The 25,260-nt window shown below is 46.5% G+C and overlaps 2 long non-coding RNA genes across 8 annotated transcripts; one reads left to right on the top strand and one right to left on the bottom strand.

Moving 5' to 3' along the window:
• Positions 1-85: 85 nt before the first annotated feature.
• On the top strand, positions 86-4,582 carry LOC109747379 (uncharacterized). Of its 6 annotated transcripts, none has more exons than XR_012184385.1 (6): positions 86-1,002; positions 1,272-1,750; positions 1,829-2,045; positions 2,203-2,325; positions 3,835-4,139; positions 4,260-4,582. It is a non-coding gene; the product is annotated as an uncharacterized lncRNA (long non-coding RNA). The 6 variants fall into 6 exon arrangements; XR_012184389.1 differs by having other exon boundaries at positions 111-1,002; positions 2,211-2,325; XR_012184388.1 differs by having other exon boundaries at positions 111-1,002; positions 3,835-4,071.
• Positions 4,583-6,047: 1,465 nt separating this feature from the next.
• Positions 6,048-9,807, bottom strand: LOC109747386 (uncharacterized). 2 transcript variants are annotated; one of them, XR_012184393.1, is made up of 5 exons: positions 9,311-9,807; positions 9,132-9,207; positions 8,874-9,026; positions 8,617-8,789; positions 6,048-8,539 (listed from the first exon to the last, which is right to left on the bottom strand). It is a non-coding gene; the product is annotated as an uncharacterized lncRNA (long non-coding RNA). The 2 variants fall into 2 exon arrangements; XR_012184392.1 differs by having other exon boundaries at positions 9,132-9,313.
• Between the last annotated feature and the right edge of the window lie 15,453 nt (positions 9,808-25,260).

The following is a 25,260-nucleotide window of genomic DNA, read 5'->3' as shown; positions in this document are numbered from 1 at the left end:
TCGTTCTCGACCATCAGATCTGCATCCGACGCACAGAAGCCAACCGTGGTTCATGTTTGTAAAAAAAAAAAACTTGTGTCTCTTTGTTGAGCTCTAGCCATCCCAACCTTATCCAGATCCAACGAGCGAAGCATTCGATCCTTCACGAAAACAGAAGACAGTGGAACCGAAGAGGGCAGCGCCGCTGCCGCTCCACACACCGCCGGCGCCGCCGACGCAGTCCGCTCCTAACGCCCTCTTCCGCCTCCTCACTGCAGCAGCATCCCCACCGCTCACTAACACGTCCCCCCTCCGGCCCTCCCCGATTTGTCCTCCCGCCGACCCCGTCTCCTCCGACGCCGACGTCGGCAAACACGCAGCCGCCGCCGCCCGTCCCCCAAGTCCGTGACGCCTCTCCTCCCTCGTCCTCTGATGTAGCAGCCCCTGCGCCCACCAATTCCCCCTCCTCCCTGTTGTCTCCCCTACCCCATCTCCTCCGACGCCGATGTCGGCAAGTACGCCACCGGCGCCGTCCGCTTCCGATTCCGCGACCCCTGTCTTGCCTTATCCTCTGACGCAGCAGCCCAGTCGCCCACCACTCCCCCCCCCCCCCCCCCCCCCCCCCCCCCCCCCCCTCCTCCTTCCCGGCGTCTCCTCCTTCCACCCCATCTCCTCCGACGCCGACGTTGGCAAGTACGCCGCCGGCACGTTCCATCCCCCGAGCTCGCGACGCCACTCTTGCCGCCGGTACTATGCCTCTGCTGCTGCCTCTCCTTCCCACCCGTCCCGCCTCCCAAGTTCAAAATTTCTGTCAAAGTTCAAATCCGCGCGCCCAGTTCCAACTCTCCAGAAACCACTCCTACAGCCCAATATAAATAAGTGGGCAGGCATATGGGACTCACGCTGCTCAAACTACACCCCCAAGAAGTCACACATTGGTCACGCAAACCTTCAGATTGAAGGGAGTGTGAGGAAGTGTGATTCACTTCTCTTCGCCATCTAATCTTCTTCGTCAAGGGCAAGGTATGGGTTGTAAATGAATATTAAAATCTTCTCCACGATCTCATCAACCCTTGCTTCATCTTTGTTATTAGACAAACCTTACTTGTGCAATTGCATATGTGGTGGTGGTAGCACATGGAACTGTTTTCTATTTTTCCATAAGCAGTGTTTAGTTGCAATATCTTATCCAGAATCGTCTTGTGAAATGAAACTTGAGTATTATAAAAGGAATCACAAACTAAGAATTTGAAGGTTCATGTATTATACTGATTTGGTTATATTTGCCACAGGCCAGGCGCTTCGCCTTTCAGCTATGGAGTGGCGTGGTATTCCATGGGAGGTTTTTGTGGCCCATGTTTCACGCATGATGGCCATACATAAAAAAAAAACTCATTCTAGCTTCCCCCGTCTGAATACTGTATCAGTAGCAGTTGGAAAAGTACTGAATGATACACATCTTATATAACTGACTCCAACATCCTGGATTATTTATATCCAATCTGACTGCAGTTTTTATGCATTTCATATCTTATTTCATCTAATCAGTGTGCAGTTTGAATGCATTATTTTGTAGCCAAGTCCAACAGAACTTGCTCCAGTGGCATGCCAAGTGCTCATACAAGTCTATTTATACGCGAGCCAACAGATATGACAAGTTCAAGTCACTCGTCTTTGGACGATGAAGTGACAAACGAATCATCTACGATTTTCCCTTCTAATGGCATGCTCATATCAACTGAGGGCTTGGAGTGCGGAGAAAGCTCAAAAGGTAAATCTATAAGGCGAAATTGTGTGCATAAGTAATTTTATTTAACTACTTAATTAATTTCTCGTAAAAATGCTATAGGGCGAAAGCGTGCACGTGAAGCAATAAGATATGCTAGCCGTACACCAGAACAAATCCAAGCAAGGCGAGAACGTGTTAGAGCACGTCGGCAAAATTTAACACCTGCTGAGAAGAAAAAGATTAATGCACAAAGAAGAGAAAAAAGACAACGAATGGCACATGATGAGAGGAATGCAAGCCAACGACCATGTAGGCAAAGTTTGACATTAGATGAGAGGCAAGAAATAAATGTATTGCAAGTGTTGTTCATTGTTTTTTCCTTGACTAAATATACTACAGACCCTCTACAGGCTCAATATTTTTTTCCTTTTCCTGAATATACCTGACTGTTACGTATGCTGTACTGATTGTCTAATATCCTCTGTTCTTTTTAGGTGAGCAGATGGATGATGTGAGAGCTCCAAAGCTAATATTGTTGGCATAAATGTTTTGAGCAAACAACTACAGAAGAGTATACTATGCTGAGAAATGACTTCATGGCCTGATAAATGCCTAAGGTATGTAATAACTAATTAAGTGGAACTAGCTATCTGAGTCATGTCTGGAATATTTCCTCTCTTCATGGTGGCGCCGTATACAGATTCATGTTTCTTGTACATATTTAGCGAAGCTTCAGTTAAACACTCCTTCAATCTTGTTTGTCCTGGAATCATTTATAAGAGTGTACTCAAGCTAAAGTAGGCGCGGCGACCGGGGGGAACCCTAGCGCCGCCGCGTCCTCGTCCCTCCCCTGACCTCTCCTCCTCGCCGCCGCCGGGCAAAGCCCGGTCGGCGTCGGCGGCAGCGGGATCTCTTCTCCCATGACTCGCTGGATCTGGCGCGGGCAGATCGCGGCGGTTGTTGGCGGCGCGCTGGAGGCGGGGCGTGCCGGCGCGGGCTTGGGGGCGACGGCAGGGCTCACGCTCGCGGTTTCCCCTGGTGTGCGTGGGAGTCCGCTCGGGGCGCGCGGCGGCGGCCCTCGGCAAGCGGTGGCCGGCGCTGGGCTCTCGGCGGCGCTCCGGCGTGTGCAGGAGGCGGTGGTCCCTGTGCGCGGTCGGCGGCTCCGTCTCTGACCCGGACGGCGCGGGGGATGGCGGCGGCCCGGCGTGGCCGGCGATCTGGATGCGGTGGTGCCGGCGGCTCGCTGATCTGCCGGTGCTCCAGGGTTCTGCCTGGTGGTGCTGGTGGTGACGGCGGCCCGTGCACGAGAGTTGGATCCCTTCGAACTGATCTGGGTGAAAACTTGCCTTCGGCGTCTGCTAAGGCCGGCGGTGGCGGCGCTATCTGCGTCGTTCCCTTCTTGAAGGCATCGCCGTGGAGAAGTTCAAGGCCACTCTCTGCTACCTCCGGGGAAAACCCTAGATCGGATGATCGGATGACGGCGGCGCTATGGTGTCGTTCCTCCCTTGGGGGCGTCATTCTTGGAGGTACACACGTGATCGAGGGACTAGAGGACGGATTCTTTGGTGGAGCGGTGATTCACCCTACACACTGATGGCGACGGATCTTGACGGCGTGGCGTAGTGCAGATTCGGAGTTCGGTGTGGGAGGATGGACTCGCGCAGGAGGACGACGCTGTCGGGCGTCGTAGTGGCGTCGATGGCAGAGAGACATGGCACGGTACATGCAACAATACAGCTCTGAAAATGGATTGATGGCAGGTGGCTGCGGCGGCCTCATACCCGGCAGGTGTCTTGGTTGAGGAGTGCGCCGGACTGGTAGGTGCCCCATACCAGGCAGGCGTCCTGGTTGGGACCTTAGGTCTTAGATGTTTAGGTTTGGCTGCGATGTCGTTTGGTATTAGGTCCAGACTATCTGCGCCCCTTCATCAATTGGATAGGTGTAGCAACAGCTGTTGCTTAGACGGTGACTTTAGTCTTGCTGTTGTTTGGCTTTGTAAGGTCTTGTGAGAATAATTAATAAAGTTGCCGTATGCATCGTCTAGATGCAGAGGCCAGGGGTCATCCTTCTTTTCTAAAAAAAAACTCAAGCTAAAGTATGTATTTTGTTTTTGACCGGAACGGCAGGAGCTCTGCCTTTTCATTATACTGTACAAAACTGCCGGAAGCAGCAGCCGGAAATGATTACAATAAGGAAGAAAAAGGGAAAATAGGCTGAAGCCAAAGGCATCCAGCCATGCCACCCTCAGGCTACTACTCCCCTGCCTCCTTAAGGAGGCCGATCGCATCTCTTGCAAGAAGCAGCACAGCAGAAATAGAGCTTGACGAGGCCTTGAAAACTCTGTTCTTTCTCTCAATCCAAAGGTGCCATGCAATATACACTGCCGCCGTGCATTCATCGGTAGCATTGCCTTTCTTCTTCAGGCTTTTATGTATGTTATTTGGGTATACTGATTGCTGCCATTTATCTTCACATTAGTTCTGGTGGCATAAAATGTTCAATTCCTGGATGAATGGTAACACGATATCTTTTTTTTTTTTGCTTTCTACAGCCTATCAAAGGAAAGAAGCAGTTCTGTTGTAGTGGTTCTAAGGCTAGACATGATAATATGTATTGGAGATTGCTGGCCGTGCCGGTGATTTGGGAGATCTGGTGAGAGCGGTCATCACATTTATCGCAATTCGGAGTTATCGTCTGTGACACTCACAGGCCTTGCATTTGACGAAGCCACTATTTGAAGGATGCTGACACATGGCACATCATCTCTATTTTTTGCCATAGTAATCTTGCTTACTGAGCCCAATTATTTTGGTTGTACTTGTATGTAATCTCTTATGTATGCAAGTTATGCACCAAGTGCTTGTGATTGTGTTATCTTTTCTCATGTGAGTTTTCATGACTGGTTACTGAATGTGATATGTTTGTGAGGTGATTAATGTCTTACCATTTCTAGCTGATAATTGTGTGCGGGCTGGAGTTATAGTCCATGATAAGCAAATAGAAGCCAAAGACAGACAAATGGAGAGATAAAGTTGGCGAATGTTGTCAGTTGCCACGTGTGTAGACGAATTCTATATTTGCCGCATTCTCTCCCTTCGATATAGGATAGAGCGAGCGGGGAAGACTTGTATTAGATCTAGCTTTAGATGAGATCAATCTATTTGAAGACTCAAAACATGTTTAAAAATTCTGAAAATATTTGTAGACACATCCGTGTTTGATGTAAAAACTTAAAAGGTTTCAGCTCCTAATTCGAAGTACACTTTGAGAAACAAAAAAGACAAAATCGGATATGAATTGTGCCAAATACTATTTACCCCAAGATGACACTATTCATAGTCGAATTTGTCTTTTTTGAATCTCTTACCGTAGACCGAGTTTGAAGCTGAATTTTTTTAGAGTTGTAAACATACCTTGCAGGTATGTAAAAAAAAATTAGAATTTTTTGAATTGTCTAAATATGAAATTTTGCTGTTGATCCTACGATCTCACCTAAAGATCAGATCCTATACAAGTCTCCCCCTAATTAGAGAGCTGAGTATGGAGAACAAAGGTTCTTTCTACGAGATGGAGATGGAGAAGAAAGAGTTCGGCTTCATGACGAAGGGGTTCATTGATTAAAAACCATATATTTGATTGTGCTTGCTGTCTATTTATCAATAATAATATATCCTTACTTTGATCAATGTATGAGTTCCTGACTATAATTTAAGTTCATCTTATTTTTTTGATCCGGTAGCGAAGCACGGGCATCTTACTAGTTAGACGAGACAAGGTAGTACTCCTATTCCATTGCAGACTGGAAGTAGACGTGAGCGCCACTGTAGAAATTTACTCCTCACGTGAGTGCCTCTGAATGCATGCATGAAGGCATTTCTTATTTTTCTCAAAAGTAGTAGTATACTGTAGAAAAGAATGCATGCATAGGGTCGCTACTAATCGTTGAGAGAAATATTCAAACAATCAGTTGGAAATTTATACTTAGATTTTCTTTTGTTTTTTAACAAGATGTTAAGTTGCTTAAAATACTGTGAGGTCGACGATAGACAAATAAAATAGAGTTTATAAGAAAACTCTGACTTAAAGGTGTGAAAAGGTGTAAATTATTACATTAAACTAATTTTCTTTATATTTAAAATTGAATTTCGAAAACTAGAAGAGTTCATGAACATGTCAATAACATTTTTTTTTGGAAAAAATATGTGATTCTTCTAATGCATTTTCGATAGAGAAATTCGTTGCGCTATTGTGATTTCACTAGATCATGATTGGTGTGCGTTGCTGCGCCCGTCTATTTAGGCAATAAAATGATAGGAATTTCTATAAATGCAAGGAGACAAAAGATAAACATAATTGAATCACAATATGTTGAAAAGGATACAATAGTCTTTTTGCATGGTAATACGTGTCTCATTCACATCATAAAGAACAAAGTACAAGTCATGTAAAGACCGACATGACAAAACTGAAAAGATAGCAGAATATCTCTGAGCTTGACACCAACGCCCGTCACCTGCCTCTGGCACCACCATAGCAGCCACCGAAGAAAAGAATGACAAATCACCTCCTCACCTGAGCTCGACGCGGCTCCATCGCTGATATACAGCTTTGCGGACCTTCAAGGTGGCTCACCAAAAGTGAAGCCCTTACCGTTGAACGATCAGACCGGGGCAACACCCCGGACACGCCATCTAACTCCAGATCTAGCACCCCACCACGACTAAAACACCGAAGGAGGAAACCATATCTGCCATCCATGAACCACGAGCCTAGCACATGCTCCGTCTTCTAGATGTCGTCGGTGCAGACCATAATCTGCATCCGCTCCTGGACTACCTCCCAAGCTCCGCGCCGACGCTGGAGCAAACGCCATCGCAACGGCGGAGCCCGAGGACACAGGTCCACCACGAGGATGTCGTCGCCGCCACGCCATCCTTGCTTGAACAGACTGGTTTCCAAATCCATCCCCAACCATAGGACCAATGGCCTCGTCAGGGAAGAATCCGAAGAATCTTTATTCAGCATTGTCATCGTCGCCGCTGTAGCAAAGACGATGAACAACCTAAAAACCTAGACTACGAGAGAGTAAAAATGATCCACATGCGTGGATCCGGCGACCCACCTCACCACCGACGACCGAGGTCGCCGGCAGAGGGGAGCCGCCGGAGAGTGGCGTTGGAAGATCGGCCTCCCCTGGCGACGGCTAGGGTTCCAGCCGCCAAGGACGAGAGGAAAACAGTAAAGTCTTACGCACGTCCCTTCCGTAAAAGGATACAATAGTCTGACAAAAGTTGTTTCATAGAAGTTGTGCATACCATCTACATACCCATTTGTAGCTTTGGCTACTTTCAAATGAAAAGGTCAAAAATAAATTGACGTAATAGCTCTCACTTTAACTTACACAACATCGGACTACTATGAACAACTTGAAAACACATCTAAAGGTTAACAGGGTTGATCAAGAAGCAACAGCTAAGCCTTCAATCAATGGACTAATTGCAGTAACCTGAACAATAATAAGCAGGAAGTAAGAGTTATACTTCAGGAATCAGTTAAACATCCACGTACGGATTAAGTCTGCCAAAGCCGCTCGATGGATGCTACACTTTTTGTGAGTAGCGTAGTACACACTACATGCCATGTCAAATAATTGCCGAATCTAAGTTCTAAATGTGAATTTCTTTATAAGAATAAAATCATGAATGTGTGCACCGCTAATAAATGATACATAATAGTTTCCACATAGAAAGAAAAGCATACATCGTTATTCTTATATTTCAGGAAATCAAATGCATATATAAATGATTCATCTTTGGTTTCTGATGTCTAGATTGATTTATATTTTTCTGATGTGTCTTGAAACAGTCTATGGTTTAGATGTGTGCAGCGTATTAGCGAAAATCATTCGTACAATCCACAAGACAAATAACTTACTTAATAGAGAACAAAACTTGCAAGTAATTAAACTGCAAGAAGTTACAGAAATAAAATGGACAATATGTGAAAGAATCCATGCAGTGTTTTGGAGGTAAATCTGGCCTGAAATGGGAATAGAGAAGCATTGCATGACCTCTCGGCAGATCAAAACCTATATTGTCTTCTTTACACTCCGACTTGGATTGGTATTTAGTTCAACAGAGAGTTACAAGCTACACTATTTTGCAGATGATTCATAAGCATTTGAAAATTCAAGGAAGAAAAACAAGCATGTGATGTGAGCATATACATGTATTAGCTTTTGAAGGGCCTTCTTTTTTGGCAAGAAAGCTTCTAAAGAGCCTATGCTTTCTAATTCTCTAATAATAGGTAGACATTAAATTTATTTTTAAAAGGATAATTAAGAGACTATACTACTACTGCCCAGTGATAAATATGTGGTTTAGTACAACCTCGGCAATTGATCTTTTGTCGTAATTTGGATCAAGCAATGTCTACAAAACTAATAAAGAAATGAGAGTCAGTATATCCTTGCTGAAGATTATTAGACCAATAGTAGAATTACTGAATCATCATATTAGAATCAAAATACCCGTGATGCATGATCTGCAATACCCATCCGTCATACCCATCTGTCATTTGCAGCAGCTGATGGTTTGTCGATAGGCAAGTTTTAACTACGCATGGTAGACCCATCATCGAAATATATAAACTTTAGAGCTTATAGTAACCGATCATCTCCCAAATAATACCTATAGATAGAACGCATGTTCTAATCTTCCTGACATATTTTTGATTAATTAAGAAACATCAACTTAGCTTCACCCTTTTGCATCCCAAGAAGATGAGTCCTCACGAAGCTTTGTACCTTGCTGTAAACCTCATTGACCTAACCTGTATAGAATCAAGAGAAAAATTAAGGGAAGATGGATGGGGACTGAGATAGAGTTGAGAAGCGGAAAAAAGCATACCTAGAATAAACTCAGTCACATATTAATATCGATGGTCATTAAAAGTCTCTTAATTCTGGTAATGAAGTAAATATTTTTCATTGAAGAAGAGCGCAAAGCACAGAGAAGCCATGCATAGTCATCTGTGGTGAAAATTTTGCTCCCTGGTCGCTCAAAAATCTGGAAACTGATACCTGCACGACATCCCTTGTGAATTTGTGAGATAAAGCCAGAGAAGATCGAGTGTGAAAGATGGAAGATCAGGCAGATAGCAGTACCTAAGTTCCCTGCACATTTTTTTCCTAGCAGAGATTATGGGGGAAAGTTTAATTCAATATTAATCTCTTTGGCATCATTGAGCCGTTCACCTCAAACCATCATGATACGAGGGCTTTGTCACAGTCGCCTGGCGTCTTCATGAAAGTAAACTGCTGCATACAACAAAAAACAGTACCGTTGCATGAATGATACAGAAACGCAAACTAAGCAATCGTACATCCTTAATGCATGGATAATGGTAGTCCATGTGAACTTACTAAATGAGCGGCAGCCATATAATCTCTTAGTAGCACATGCACCGATGTGTAGAAGTAACAAAACAAAGAAGAACATCTAAAGAAAAAATGAGCAGGCAACTATTTCTTCAGAGCAAGTGAACATGCTGTGAAACACCACGTCATGCTTATGAATTGAACATCAGGAAGGAAGAAAATACCACATGCCGGTGTTGAGACCAACGCCACAGTGGACCACCACGACATACAGCGTACTGGCCGGCACGCTATTTTTGTAGTCTTTCTGATCCGCTGTCTATGTTGACTAACCGTTTATTTCCACCATGTTGAAATCAAATCGGGGGAAAGAAGGGAGGAGGGGATTCCCTGTGAGGACATACGAACGGAGCATTGGGCTACGAACCTACCATGCAGCAGACAGCACAGAGATGGGATCTTGGAGGGAGAGGGCACACGCAGGGACGGACGACATCACAGAGGGAGAGGGGATACATCGGCTCGCCCCGCATCGACCAGTGAGGCACTCGCATTGAGGAATTGGACCGAGGCTGAATTGGTCGATGACGGATGAGGTGGTGGCCGCGGCGGCGGCGGCGTGCCTAGGCGGCCTGAGGGGAGGGAGAAGCCGACGAGGATGTGAGCCGGGGTGTCGGCGGCGGCGCAAGCAGGGGTGAGACGAGAGACGGGTCGTCGCTACATCCATGGACCCGGATTAACCACAGGCCTTCAAAAAGGCTACCAGAATAGCAGCCCATCAGGACAATTGGTCCAGTTTGCGACCTAACCTCAAATCGGACGACCGTGGATGTCCCAGAAACAAAATCTAACGGTTCACAAGTGAGAATGCGTGAGAGGGCTGCAAAGATGCTCGGTTATAATATATCTAAATGTGAGGAGCTAAAAAAAAGTTTCCACAAGTTCCACTAGAAAACACAAATGTACTTCCAAAAATTACATTATAATTTTATAATAAGACAAGAGATTAGTTTTAATTTAAATGAGTTATTATTGTAATTACACATAATAATCTAACGTGCAAAGCACATACAAATTACTAGTATACAAAATAAACATTATCATGAGTACACAGAACACATGCTTCAAACATATTAGTGATGCCATTCCAAGAAATACAAGTGTACTCAATTTTTCTTTCATCATATAAAAATCATGCTTCCAACGCTATAAACCATGCTTTTAATTGCTTTGTGCTCCCTACATAAAGAAATATAAGAGTGTTAAACACTTTTATAACACTCTTATATTTTTTTACGCAGGGAGTACATAACATGTATACTTCCTGCCTACTATGTAGTACGGCACCGTCCCAGTCCCTCCTTGCTCTGCTCCATCAACCGTGTCCTACTTAGCATCGCTGACTTCCTTCTGCCTCAAAAAACTGCCTGTGCCAACATCTTGAGCCACAAGAGTCCTGATGAAGAGTAGCGAGGTTGGCACCATCCAGGGAATAACACTCTTGACCTTCGACCAAGTGTGTCTTGCTAGTTTGCTTCCAGAACAATGACAAAACACTCTGCATTGAGATGGTTTATCTCACAAACAGAGAATTTGCTATCAGTCAGATCTTTGCCGTCTGCTAGCGGATAATAAAGAAGGTCTTTGCCGTCCGTTTCCAAAAAACGGACGACAAAGAACGGGCTAACGATAAATACCCTATTTGCCATCAGACAGTTCTTTGCCGCCCGCTGGCGGACGACAAAGAGGTGGGTAGGGCCAGTAGAGGTCCAAACCCTGACGGCCCACCAGCCCCATCTCTTTGCCGTCCGCCAAGATTTGACTATGTAACGGCCGTTCCCCCGCCTCCTCTCTCTCTGTCTTCTCTAACACCCACCGCCGGCCTCCAGTCAAATCGCCCCGACCCCCGGCCCCCACCGCGCCCCCGACCGCGCATCGTCGCCCCGCACCACGCCGCCGCCCCAATCGCACCCCGTCCCCGACCACACGCCGCACCGGCCTGTCGCCCGCCTCCACCCTGCTCCTGCACGCCGCCTCGGCCCGCCGCTCCCCCCGACGCCCCGCCGCGCTGGAACACCGTTGCGGGCCACCTCGACGCCTCGCCGCTCCGGGCCGCCCGACGCCCCCTGCTGCCCCGTTGCCCCGGCCTCCCCGACGCCCCGCCCCCCCAGACGCCTCGCCGCCCCGCCCCCCTGCCGCCCGCCGCCCCGACCCGCCGGCATCGGCCTTCTCCACCTCCCCCACTCCGATGAGCCCCCTCCCCCTCTTTTTTTAAGTATAGTTTATAGTTTAGATTTAGTTTAGCTTAAGTTTTGTTTAGTTTAGATTTAATTTGGTTTAAGTTTAGTTTTCTGTTTTTTAGGTTTAGGTTTATATTTAGTTTAGTTTAGGTTTAGTTAAGAAGAAAGATGAAAAAGAAAAGAAAATAAGAAGTAGAACAAGAGGAAGAAGAAGTAGAAGAAAAGAAAAGGAGGAGGAAGAAGAAGAGGAGGTGCGTCGGCACCGACGAAACCGGGTCGAGGTTAGGGGTCGTCGGCGCCGACGGAACCGGGTCGAGGTTAGGGGCGCGTCGGCGCCGACGGAATCGGGTCGAGGTTAGGGGCGCGTCGGCGCCGACGGAACCTGGTCGAGGATCGAGGTTAGGGGTGCGTCGGCGCCAACGGAACCGGGTCGAGGTTAGGGGTGCGTCGGGCACGTCCGCATCTTAAGATACGACAATAGCTGCACCATGCTCACAGTGGTGTTCGACAGGACCACCAAGGGGGTGAGGGGTCGATTATCGAGGATCTTCTGGTCCGAGTGCTGACCGACTGGTGTCGTAGCTTAAGACGAGGACGTCCCGGAGCTGAAGGTCATGAGACTGGGTGAACCGCTTCCATCCGTGCGCGAAGAACGGATGGAAGCAGTTCGCCCGCGCTGACGACCTTCAGCTCGGGCACGTCTGCATCTTAAGATATGATAACAGCCGCACCATGCTCACAGTGAAGGTGTTCGATAAGACCACCGAGGGGGCGAGGGGGCGAGGCTTTAGGGGTCGATGGTCGAGGATCTTCCGGTCCGAGTGCTGACCGACTGGTGTCGTAGCTTAAGATGAGCACGTCCCCGAGCTAAATCATGAGCGTGGGCGAACTGCTTCCATCCGTTGCAGGAATAACGGATGGAAGCAGTTCGCCCGCGCTGATGACCCTCCGGGTACATCCGTATCTTAAGATACGACAACAGCCACACCATGCTCACGGTGAAGGTGTTCAACAAGACCACCGAGGGGTCGATGGTCAAGGATCTTGCGGTCCGAGTGCTGACCAAGTGGTGTTGTAGCTTAAGATGAGCACGTCCCTGAGTTGAAGGTCATGACTCATGAGCGTGGGCGAACTGCTTCCATCCGTGCACGAATAATGGATGGAAGTAGGTCGCCCGTGCTGATGACCTTCCGGGCACGTCCGCATCTTAAGATACGACAACAGCCGCACCATGCTCACAGTGAAGGTGTTCGACGGGACCACCGAGGGGGCGAGGGGTCGAGGGTCTAGGGGTCGATGGTCGAGGATCTTCCGGTCCGAGTGCTGACCGACTGGTGTCGTAGCTTAAGACGAGGACGTTCCCGAGCTGAAGGTAATGAGACTGGGCGAATTGCTTCCATCCGTGCATGAAGAACGGATGGAAGCAGTTCGCCCGCACTGATGACCTTCAGCTCGGGCACATCTGCATCTTAAGCTACGACAACAGCCGCACCATGCTCACAGTGAAGGTGTTTGATAGAGGCGAAGGTGTCCTGATGTTTCGATGAGATGGAGGTGATCATTTTCTATGGGAGTCGACCTTGACGATCCGACTACGAACGTGCGAGACGTCGCGCCTTAGCAGTCGCTAAACCAACTTCCGAGGGTTATTGACCACGCCGAAGCATGATCAACCTGACCACGAAGGTCCGTTTCCTGCGAGCAAACAAAGAACAAGCAAGAAACTAAGATTGCAATCTGGATATTGCGAATATAAGAGGAAAGCTTTATTAATGAAGGTGGGGTTCTGTGACGCCTTTGTCTGGTCATTGAACAGAAACGAAGTATGCGAAGTTGCAGCTATGGCGAACTTTTAATCTAAGCAAAACTCAAAGTCTAAACGGTGCCCTAAGGGCTGTATATATGGAGGAAGAGGGGGGAATTTCGTGGCCCTTGGGGAAGGGGTCCGAAACCAACCCTATCTCTTGTTTCCCCACACATACGGATTCTAAAAATAGCCTATACTTATGTATTTCGAAATTACATGGGCCTGGCCCAATAATAAGGTGACGCAACACCTAGAATAGCCTCTGGACGAAATTTATGAAGTGGCATCTTATATATTTCGTCCAAGGCTTCATGCACTCATTATGGTGGTTTCAAAGTCCTGAAATCATTACTTGTAACTCCGTTCTTGTTCCCCTTGCGCATGCCATCCTCTCCATGCTTGGTCTTGCTCCAGTGTTCATCCCTCTTATCCATGCCAGACCCTTCATTTGTAATCAAAACAAATGTATCCAATTTGGGCAGCATCATATTCTCATGAACATTAGAATCATTACCAAAAAACGACAGTACCTGAAAATTTAATTGGCGTGCGCGAGCTCTAGTAATTGGTCCAGTATATGTAGCAGTAGGGGCTGTGGGTGTAACAATGGTATTGATGTCCTCATTAGTGTTCGACAAGACCGCCGAGGGGTCGAGAGTCTAGGGGTCGATGGTCGAGGATCTTCCGGTCCGAGTGCTGACCGACTGGTGTCATAGCTTAAGACGAGGACGTCCCCGAGCTGAAGGTCATGAGACTGGGCGAACTGCTTCCATCCATGCACACGCTCATGACCTTCAGCTCGGGCACGTCTGCATCTTAAGCTACGACAACAGCCGCACCATGCTCACAGTGAAGGTGTTTGACAAGACTGCCGAGGGGTCAAGAGTCTAGGGGTCGATGGTCGAGGATCTTCCGGTCCGAGTGCTGACCGACTGGTGTCGTAGCTTAAGACGAGAATGTCCCCGAGCTGAAGGTCATGAGACTGGACGAACTGCTTCCATCCGTGCACGAATAACGGATGGAAGCAGTTCGCCCGCGCTGATGACCTTCAGCTCGGGCATGTCTGCATCTTAAGCTACGACAACAGCCGCACCATGCTCACAGTGAAGGTATTCGACAAAACCGCCGAGGGGTCGAGGGTCGAGGATTGTTGAGGGGTAAGGGGTCGAGGGTCGCCGAGGGGTCGAGGGTGTCTTGTGCCACACGAGGGCCGACATGGTGATTAGAACGTTTTGGGTAATTTCTCATTTACCCAATAAAAAAATCTTCGAATATTGTACTAATCAATGTTGTCTCGTTTGATTGTAGACCTTCTACAGGTGTGAGGAGGGATACGAGGAGGCCTGTGAATGGGTTATCGATGCCGAATGCAGGCGCCTACTACAAAACTTACGCCACGAGGCTCGGGTGCAGGCTGTTCGAGGCTACTTCGCCTCGCGCGGTGTTCGGAAGCCCAAGAAGAAGTGCCGCGGAAAGTATCTGCAGAAGGAGGAGTACATGAAGGTAATTGCCTATATTGTTAAGGCCTTGTTCTTAGTTTCGTTGATTTGATTCGTAGGCGTAGCGCTCAAGTTTCTCTTTACTGACTTAGGTGCCCCCGAGATGGTGTGCTGATAAGATGGATTGGTGGGAGGCGTTGGTGGATGAGTGGTGCTCAGACACATGGCGGGCCATCCACAAAGGTGCCAAGGACAAGCGTGCCCAAATTACAGGTGTGCCACACCATCAAGGCAACGCCAACTTATTTCAATACGGGCGGAACTGGGTATGTGGTTTGCTTCATGATTCATGCAATTCGTTCTGTCATGCTAGCTTGAGCCCTTTAATTACTAATACTATGTTCCTCTCTTTTAGGCGGGATACAATATGGCACCGGTGCCAGAGGTGTTCGACCTCTATGCCATGGCCCATACTGCCCCGTTCAAGAAGGCCAAGGCATTCTCTGCGTCTGACCTCGATCATCCAGAGAACTTCACCAACATCTCCTCCCACAACAAGCTCGTGAAGTACAGAGATGAGGGGAAGATGAGGAAAGGGGAGGACTTTAACCCGAGCAGGCCGTTTGATCAGGAGCTAGTGATGATATCTGGTGGCGGGAGGTCCCATGGCTCGATAGCCATTGGAGATGGACTTATCCATTGTCCTCGCACTCTCCCGGAGATCAAGGCGCGCCAAACGAGCTCAGATCTTGAGATAAGACCTCATCCACGGCCAATCAAGCTCGCCTTCCAGGTTAGTTATACGGACTCAGATTTCTTTCAAACATTACATTGTGTGTGCAGCCATCGATGATTACAATGCTAACGAGGAGTGGTGTTGCAGGCTGCTCTTTAGAGTGAGAGAGATAGAACACAGGCACTTCTGGCGGAGAGGGAGCTGGAGTTGGAGGAGAAGACGACAAGGTTGATGGAGGAGGAGAGGGCACGGAATGATATGCAGAACCGGGCCATGTACGAGCTCCTCGTGGTAACTTTATTCTGCATATTAGCCAAATCATGCACGTAATGTTCATTTCATTACTAACTAGTATGACTGACCCGTGAAAACCAAATGTGCAGTCTGTGTGCCAGAAGGTCGGTCAGACCCCTCCGCCGACGCCAGAGATTGCTCCAAGGACCAGGATTTGAATAGTCATTAGTTACTAGTATTAACATTTGAGTGTCGTCATGCTAACGAGACATTGCAAATTATCTTTGGTGCAGCGTGCCTCCAGACAAGCATCACACGATCCTTCTCCAGGTGATGGTACCGGCACGAGCCACATCGGTCCTTCACCTCCGTGATGACGGTAAGTTTTCTCTAGTGCTTTTCTTACGAAATGCATAAAGACCTAGACTTAGCTTTATTTCCTCCAAAATGCTTACCATAATGACCCAGACTTAGCTTATCTTCCTCCAAAATGATATAATTAGCTTACTTAGCTCCAAGATGATCTATACTTAGCTTTGTTTCCTCCGAAATGACCTAAGTTAGCTCTAATATGCTAAGTTAGCTCTAATATGCTTAGTTACCTAGGTTTGCTCAATAATGGCATACACTTAGCTTACTTATGTAAAAAATGGCATAATTAGCTTACTTAGGTTTGAAATGGCATAACAATCTTGGTAACCTCATATATGCCATATAGTTAGCTTATTTTCCTCGAAAATAACATAATAAGCCTAATTAGCTCCAAAATGATTAATTTTACCTAAGTTAGCTCCAAATTGACATAAGTTAGCTCTAAAATGCTAAATTAGCTCTAATATGCTTAGTTACCTAGGTTAGCTCAATAAAGACCTATACTTAGCTTACTTATGTAAAAAAAAAGGCATAATATGCTTAGTTAACTCAAAAATGGCATAATTAGCTAGGTTAGCTTCAAAATGACCCATTTTACCTAGGGTAGCTCCAATATGATCCATTTTACCTAGGTTAGCTCCAAAATGACCAAGTTTACCTAGGTTAGCTCCAATATGATCCATTTTAGAATGGTCCGGAGGTAAAGATTTATATATGGGAAGTCCTGTTTTGGTCACCGGAAAAGTTTCGGGTGATATCCGTAATGTACCGGGACCACCGGGAGGGTCCCGGGGGTCCACCAAGTGGGGCCACCAGCCCCAGAAGGCTGCGTGGGCCAAGTGTGGGAGGGGACCAGCCCCAGGTGGGCTGGTGCGCCCCCCCACCAAGGCCCAAGGCGCATGGGAGAGTGGGAGGGGGCAAACCCTAGGTCCAGATGGGCCTTAAGGCCCACCCTAGTGGCGCCCCCCTCTCCTCCCCTTGGCCGCACCCTAGATGGGTTTGGGGGCTGCCGCCACCCCTGGGGAGGGAACCCTAGGTGGGGGCGCAGCCCTCCCTCTCCCCCTATATATAGTGGAGGCAAAGGGTCAGCCCAACACACGAGAACCTCTCTCTCTTGGCGCAGCCCTATCCCTCTTCCTCCTCCTCTCCCGCGGTGCTTGGCGAAGCCCTGCAGGATTGCCACACTCCTCCATCACCACCACGCCGTCGTGCTGCTTCTGGACGGAGTCTTCCCCAACCTCTCCCTCTCTCCTTGCTGGATCAAGGCGTGGGAGACGTCACCGGGCTGCACGTGTGTTGAACGCGGAGGCACCGTTCTTTGGTGCTTAGATCGGAATCAACCGCGATCTGAATCGCTACGAGTACGACTCCCTCATCCGCGTTCTTGCAACGCTTCCGCATCGCGATCTACAAGGGTATGTAGATGCACTCCCCTTCCCTTCGTTGCTAGTAAACTCCATAGATTGATCTTGGTGATGCGTAGAAAATTTTGAATTTCTGCTACGTTCCCCAACAGTGGCATCATGAGCTAGGTCTATGCGTAGTTTCTATGCACGAGTAGAACACAAAGTAGTTGTGGGCGTAGATGTTGCCAATTCTCCTTGCCGCTACTAGTCTTATCTTGTTTCGGCGGCATTGTGGGATGAAGCGGCCAGGACCGACCTTACACGTACGCTTACGTGAGACAGGTTCCACCGACTGACATGCACTAGTTGCATAAGGTCGCTAGCGGGTGTCTGTCTCTCCCACTTTAGTCGGAACAGATTCGATGAAAAGGGTCCTTATGAAGGGTAAATAGAAATTGGCATATCACGTTGTGGTTTTACGTAGGTAAGAAATGTTCTTGCTAGAAACCTATACAAGCCACGTAAAAAAAACTTGCAACAACAATTAGAGGACGTCTAACTTGTTTTTGCAGCATGTGCTATGTGATGTGATATGGCCAGAAGATGTGATGAATGATATATGTGATGTATGAGATTGATCATATTCTTGTAATAGGAATCACGACTTGCATGTCGATGAGTATGACAACCGGCAGGAGCCATAGGAGTTGTCTTTATTTTTTGTATGACCTGCGTGTCATTGAATAACGCCATGTAAATTACTTTACTTTATTGCTAAGTGCGTTAGCCATAGAAGTAGAAGTAATCGTTGGCGTGACAACTTCATGAAGACACAATGATGGAGATCATGATGATGGAGATCATGGTGTCATGCCGGTGACAAAGATGATCATGGTGCCCCGAAGATGGAGATCAAAGGAGCAAAATGATATTGGCCATATCATGTCACTATTTGATTGCATGTGATGTTTATCATGTTTTGCATCTTATTTGCTTAGAACGACGGTAGTAAGTAAGATGATCCCTCACTGAAATTTCAAGAGACGTGTTCCCCCTAACTGTGCACCGTTGCGAAGGTTCGTTGTTTTGAAGCATCACGTGATGATCGGGTGTGATAGATTCTAACGTTCGAATACAACGGGTGTTGACGAGCCTAGCATGTACAGACATGGCCTTGGAACACATGCGAAACACTTAGGTTGACTTGACAAGCCTAGCATGTACAGACATGGCCTCGGAACACAAGAGACCGAAAGGTCGAACATGAGTCGTATAGTAGATACGATCAACATGGAGATGTTCACCGATGATGACTAGTCCGTCTCACGTGATGATCGGACACGGCCTAGTTTGACTCGGATCATGTATCACTTAGATGACTAGAGGGATGTCTATCTGAGTGGGAGTTCATTCAGTAATCAGATGAACTTCATTATCATGAACATAGTCAAAAGGTCTTTGCAAATTATGTCATACGCTTTAGTTCTACTGGTTAAGATATGTTCCTAGAGAAAATTTAGTTGAAAGTTGGTAGTAGCAATTATGCGGACTGGGTCCGTAAACTGAGGATTGTCCTCATTGCTGCACAGAAGGCTTATGTCCTTACTGCACCGCTCGGTGTGCTGGAACTCAGCGTCGTCTGTAGATGTTACGAAACATCTGACATACACGTTTTGATGACTACGTGATAGTTCAGTGCGTATTGCTAACGGTTTAGAATTGTGGCACCAAAGACGGTTTTGAAACGTCGCAGAACATATGAGATGTTCCGAAGACTGAAATTGGGATTTCAGACTAGTGCCCACGTCAAGAGGTATGAGACCTCTGACAAGTTTCTTAAGCCTGCAAACTAAGGGAGAAAAGCTCAATCGTTGAGCATGTGCTCAGATTGTCTGAGTACTACAATCACTTGAATCGAGTGGGAGTTAATCTTCCAGATGAGATAGTGATGGTTCTCCATAGTCACTGCCACCAAGCTAGTAGAGCTTCGTGATGAACTATAACATATCAGGGATATTTATGATGATCCTTGAGCAACTCGCGATGTTTGACACCGCGAAAGTAGAAATCAAGAAGGAGCATCAATTGTTGATGGTTAGTAAAACCACTAGTTTCTAGAAGGGTAAGGGCAAAAGGGATACTTCATGAAACAGCAAATCATTTGCTGCTCTAGTGAAGAATCCCAAGGTTGAACCCAAACCCGAGACTAAGTGCTTCTGTAATGAGGGGAACGGTCACTGAAGCAGTACTACCCTAGATACTTGGTAGATGAGAAGGCAGGCAAGGTCGACAGAAGTATATTAGATATACATTATATGAATGTGTACTTTAGTAGTACTCCTAGCAGCACCAGGGTATTAGATACCGGTTCGGTTGCTAAGTGTTAGTAACTCGAAATAAAAGCTGCGGAATAAATGGAGACTGGCTAAAGGTGAGATGACGATATGTGTTGGAAGTGTTTCCAAGGTTGATGTGATCAAGCATCGCATGCTCCCTCTACCATTGAGATTGGTGTTTGCGTTGAGCACATACATGATTGGATTATGTTTATCGCAATACGGTTATTCATTTAAGGAGAATAATGGTTATTCTGTTTATTTGAATAATACCTTCAATGGTCTTGCACCTAAAATGAATCTCGATCGTAGTGATACACATGTTCATGCCAAAAGATATAAGATAGTAATGATAGTACCACATACTTGTGGCACTGCCACTTGAGTCATATTGGTATAAAACGCATGAAGAAGCTCCATGTAGATGGATCTTTGGACTCACTCGTTTTTGAAAAGATTGAGACATGCGAACCATGTCTATTGGTATATACGCATGAAGAAACTCCATGTAGATGGATCATTTGGACTCACTTGATTTTGAATCACTTGAGACATGCAAATCATACCACATGGGCAAGATGACTGAAAAGCCTCGTTTTCAGTAAGATGGAACAAGAGAGCAACTTACTGGAAGTAATACATTTTGATGTATGCAGTCCAATGAGTGCTGAGGCATGCAGTGGATATCGTTATGTTCTTACTTCACAGATGATTTGAGTAGATGCTGAGTGTATTTACTTGATGAAACACAAGTCTGAATTATTGAAAGGTTCAAGTAATTTCAGAGTGAAGTTGAAGATCGTCGTGACAAGAGGATAAAATGTCTGTGATATGATCATAGAGATGAGTATCTGAGTTACGAGTTTGGCACACAATTAAGACATTGTGGAAAGTGTTTCACAATTAACATCGCCTGGAACACCATAGTGTGATGGTGTGTCCGAACATCATAACTGCACCCTATTGGATATAGTGCATACCATGATGTTTCTTATCGAATTACCACTATCGTTTATGGGTTAGGCATTAGAGACAACCGCATTCACTTTAAAAGGGGCACCACGCAATTCCGTTGAGACGACACCGTTTAGAGAAACCTAAGTTATCGTTTCTTAAAAGTTTGGGGCTGCGATGCTTATGTGAAAAAGTTTCAGGCTGATAAGCTCGAACCCAAAGCAGATAAATGCGTCTTCATAGAATACCCAAAACAGTTGGGTATACCTCCTATTTCAGATCTGGAAGCAAAAGTAATTACTTCTAGAAACGAGTCCTTTCTCGAGAAAAAGTTTCTCTCGAAAGAATTGAGTGGGAGGATGGTGGAGACTTGATAGGGTTATTGAACCGTCACTTCAACTAGTGTGTAGCAGGGCACAGGAAGTTGTTCCTGTGGCACCTACACCAATTGAAGTGGAAGCTTATGATAGTGATCATGAAACTTCGGATCAAGTCACTACCAAACCTCGTAGGACGAAGAGGATGCGTGCTACTTGAGAGTGGTACGGCTACTTGAGAGTGGTACGTGATCCTGTCTGAGATATCATGTTGTTGGACAATACTGAACCTACGAGCTATGGAGAAGCGATGGTGGACCCATATTCCGACAAATGGTTAGAAGCCATGAAATCCGAGATAAATGGATCTTTGAGAAGAAGACGGACGTGGATGGTAATGTTACCGTCTATGAAGCTCGACTTGTGGCAAAGAGTATTTCCACAAGTTCAAGGAGTTGACTACGATGAGATTTTCTCATCCGTAGCGATGCTTAAGTCCGTCGGAATCATGTTAGCATTAGCTGCATTTATGAAATCTGGCAGATGGATGTCAAAACAAGTTTCCTTACCAGTTTTCTTAAGGAAAGGTTGTATGTGATACAATCAGAAAGGTTTTGTCGATCCTAAGGATGCTAAAAGGTATGCTAGCTCCAGCAATCCTTCCATGGACTAGAGCAAGCATCTCGGAGTCAGAATATAAGCTTTGATGGAGTGATCAAAGTTTTTGGGTTTATACAAAGTTTGTTAGAAACTTGTATTTACAATAAAGTGAGTGGGAGCACTACAACATTTCTGATAAGTATATGTGAATGACATATTGTTGATCCAAAATGATGTAAAATTTCTAGAAAGCATAAAGGGTTGTTTGAAAGGAGTTTTTCAAAGGAAGACCTGGATAAAGCTGCTTACATATTGGGCATCAAGATCTATAGAGATAGATCAAGACGCCCGATGATACTTTCAAAGAATGCACACCTTGACATGATTTTGAAAGAGTTCAAAATAGGTCAGCGAAGAAGGAGTTCTTGGCTGTGTTATAAGGCGTGAGTATTGAGTAAGACTCAAGACCTGACCACAACAGAAGAGAGAGAAAGGACGAAGGTCGTCCCCTATGCTTTAGACGTAGGCTCTACAGTATGCTATGCTGTGTACCGCACATGAAGTGTGCCTTGCCATGAGTTGGTCAAAGGGTACAATAGTGATCCGGGAATGGATCACATGACAGCGGTTGAACTTATCCTTAGTATCTAGTAGACTAAGGAATTTTCTCGATTATGGAGGTGAAAAGGAGTTCGTCGTAAAGGGTTACGTCGATGCGAACTTTGACACTAATCCGGATGACTCTGAGTAGTAAACCGGATTCATATAGTAGAGCAATTATTTGAAATGGCTCCAAGTAGCGCGTGGTAGCATCCACAAGATGACATAGATATTCGTAAAGCACACACGGATCTGAAAGGTTCAGACCCGTTGACTAATAACCTCTCTCACAAGCATAACATGATCAAACCAGAACTCATTGAGTGTTAATCACATACTGATGTGAACTAGATTGTTGACTCTAGTAAACTCTTTGGATGTTGGTCACATGGTGATGTGACCTATGAGTGTTAATCACATAGTGATGTGGACTAGATTATTGACTCTAGTGCAAGTGGGAGACTGTTGGAAATATGCCCTAGAGGCAATAATAAATTGGTTATTATTATATTTCCTAGTTCATGATAATCGTTTATTATCCATGCTAGAATTGTATTGATAGGAAACTCAGATACATGTGTGGATACATAGACAACACCATGTCCCTAGTAAGCCTCTAGTTGACTAGCTCGTTGATCAATAGATGGTTACGGTTTCCTGACCATGGACATTGGATGTCGTTGATAACGGGATCACATCATTAGGAGAATGATGTGATGGACGAGACCCAATCCTAAGCCTAGCACAAGATCGTGTAGTTCGTTTGCTCAGAGCTTTTCTAATGTCAAGTATCATTTCCTTAGACCATGAGATTGTGCAACTCCCGGATACCGTAGGAATGCTTTGGGTGTACCAAACGTCACAACGTAACTGGGTGGCTATAAAGGTGCACTATAGGTATCTCCGAAAGTGTCTGTTGGGTTGGCACGAATCGAGACTGGGATTTGTCACTCCGTGTAAACGGAGAGGTATCTCTGGGCCCACTCGGTAGGACATCATCATAATGTGCACAATGTGACCAAGGAGTTGATCACGGGATGATGTGAGTTACGGAACGAGTAAAGAGACTTGCCGGTAACGAGATTGAACAAGGTATCGGGATACCGACGATCGAATCTTGGGCAAGTAACATACCGATAGACAAAGGGAATTGAATACGGGATTGATGGAATCCCCGACATCGTGGTTCATCCGATGAGATCATCGTGGAACATGTGGGAGCCAACATGGGTATCCAGATCCCGCTGTTGGTTATTGACCGGAGAACGTCTCGGTCATGTCTGCATGGTTCCCGAACCCGTAGGGTCTACACACTTAAGGTTCGATGACGCTAGGGTTATAGGGAAAGTATGTACGTGGTTACCGAATGTTGTTCGGAGTCCCGGATGAGATCCGGACGTCACGAGGAGTTCCGGAATGGTCCGGAGGTAAAGATTTATATATGGGAAGTCCTGTTTTGGTCACCGGAAAAGTTTCGGGTGATATCGGTAATGTACCGGGACCACCGGGAGGGTCCCGTGGGTCCACCAAGTGGGGCCACCAGCCCCAGAAGGCTGCATGGGCCAAGTGTGGGAGGGGACCAGCCCCAGGTGCGCTGGTGCGCCCCCCACTAAGGCCCAAGGCGCATGGGAGAGTGGGAGGGGGCAAACCCTAGGTCGAGATGGGCCTTAAGGCCCACCCTAGTGGCGCCCCCCTCTCCTCCCCTTGGCCGCACCCTAGATGGGTTTGGGGGCTGCCGCCACCCCTGGGGAGGGAACCCTAGGTGGGGGCGAGCCCTCCCTCTCCCCCTATATATAGTGGTGGCAAAGGGGCAGCCCAACACACGAGAACCTCTCTCTCTTGGCGCAGCCCTATCCCTCTTCCTCCTCCTCTCCCGCGGTGCTTGGCGAAGCCCTGCAGGATTGCCACACTCCTCCATCACCACCACGCCGTCGTGCTGCTGCTGGACGGAGTCTTCCCCAACCTCTCCCTCTCTCCTTGCTGGATCAAGGCGTGGGAGACATCACCGGGCTGCACGTGTGTTGAACGCGGAGGCACCGTTCTTCGGTGCTTAGATCGGAATCAACCGCGATCTGAATCGCTACGAGTACGACTCCCTCATCCGCGTTCTTGCAACGCTTCTGCAACGCGATCTACAAGGGTATGTAGATGCACTCCCCTTCCCTTCGTTGCTAGTAAACTCCATAGATTGATCTTGGTGATGCGTAGAAAATTTTGAATTTCTGCTACGTTCCCCAACACTTTATCGGTCAGACCGCATAACAACATACATTGTTCCCTTTGTCATCGGTATGTTACTTGCCCGAGATTCGATCGTCGGTATCTCGATACCTAGTTCAATCTCTTTATCGGCAAGTCTCTTTACTCGTTCCGTAATACATCATCCCGCAACTAACTCATTAGTCACAATGCTTGCAAGGCTTATAGTGATGTGCATTACCGAGTGGGCCCAGAGATACCTCTCCGACAATCGGAGTGACAAATCCTAATCTCGAAATACGCCAACCCAACAAGTACCTTTGGAGACACCTGTAGAGCACCTTTATAATCACCCAGTTACGTTGTGACATTTGGTAGCACACAAAGTGTTCCTCCGGTAAACGGGAGTTGCATAATCTCATAGTCATAGGAACATGTATAAGTCATGAAGAAAGCAATAGCAACATACTAAACGATCGAGTGCTAAGCTAACGGAATGGGTCAAGTCAATCACGTCATTCTCCTAATGAGGTGATCCCGTTAATCAAATGACAACTCATGTCTATGGCTAGGAAACATAACCATCTTTGATTAACGAGCTAGTCAAGTAGAGGCATACTAGTGACACTCTGTTTGTCTATGTATTCACACATGTATTATGTTTCCGGTTAATACAATTCTAGCATGAATAATAAACATTTATCATGATATAAGGAAATAAATAATACTTTATTATTGCCTCTATGGCATATTTACTTCAGTCTCCCACTTGCACTAGAGTCAATAATCTAGATTACACAGTAATGATCCTTACACCCATGGAGTCTTGGTGCTGATCATGTTTTGCTCGTGGAAGAGGCTTAGTCAACGGGTCTGCAACATTCAGATCCGTATGTATCTTGCAAATTTCTATGTCTCCCACCTGGACTAAATCCCGGATGGAATTGAAGCGTCTTTTGATGTGCTTGGTTCTCTTGTGAAATCTGGATTCCTT

This window comes from Aegilops tauschii, chromosome 5, assembly GCF_002575655.3.
Source record: "Aegilops tauschii subsp. strangulata cultivar AL8/78 chromosome 5, Aet v6.0, whole genome shotgun sequence".
NCBI lineage: Eukaryota > Viridiplantae > Streptophyta > Magnoliopsida > Poales > Poaceae > Aegilops > Aegilops tauschii.
The sequence above is the reverse complement of the archived record's forward strand: the minus strand, read 5'-3'. Positions and strand labels throughout refer to the sequence as shown.